The sequence below is a fragment of the Mastomys coucha genome, chromosome X, assembly GCF_008632895.1.
Source record: "Mastomys coucha isolate ucsf_1 chromosome X, UCSF_Mcou_1, whole genome shotgun sequence".
NCBI lineage: Eukaryota > Metazoa > Chordata > Mammalia > Rodentia > Muridae > Mastomys > Mastomys coucha.
This window is the reverse complement of record NC_045030.1, coordinates 101,620,995-101,621,452: the sequence shown is the minus strand read 5'-3', so window position 1 is coordinate 101,621,452 and position 458 is coordinate 101,620,995. Positions and strand designations below refer to the sequence as shown.

At 57.9% G+C, this 458-nt stretch overlaps 1 protein-coding gene across 3 annotated transcripts in view; it reads right to left on the bottom strand.

Moving 5' to 3' along the window:
• The window catches only part of Nlgn3 (neuroligin 3), a 28,181-nt gene extending 27,723 nt beyond the window's left edge, over positions 1-458 (bottom strand). For all 3 annotated transcript variants that reach the window (XM_031365758.1, XM_031365767.1, XM_031365777.1), the window contains exon 1: positions 429-458. The gene's annotated coding sequence lies outside the window, so the exon portion shown is untranslated. The remainder of the gene's footprint in view (positions 1-428) is intronic.

Sequence of the window (458 nt, the reverse complement as noted above, 5' to 3'; positions counted from 1 at the left end):
GGGAGGCTAGAATAAAGGCCTCCATTGGGTGGGGGGGCTGCAGAGAGTGGGGGAGGGAACCTGGCTGTAAGATGCTATGATGGAAGGGGTGTGGGGGTGCACTGCAGGAGAGGGGGTATTGGCAATGTGCAATACTGGAATGGGGTTAGGGGCTCTGGTTAGGGGTATTTTTGGTGAGCATGCAGGCTGGACGACAGAAATAGAGGAACCATGGGCGGAAGGATGATAGGGATGCAGGATTTAGGGAGGTAGAGGAGAGAAGCAAAGCGAGGGAGGGCCAAGAGGTCAGGGGTACCTATGGAGAACGTGGGGTTGAGAAGGATGGGAGCCACTGGACGGGGAGGTGGAGGGACCCGGGATTGGGAGGGGACAGGATTGGGAAAGGTATGGGCAGCTAGAGGATGAGAGACCGAAGCAGGCGGCCTCACCTGTTCCCTAGGCGGCTGCAAACGACTGAA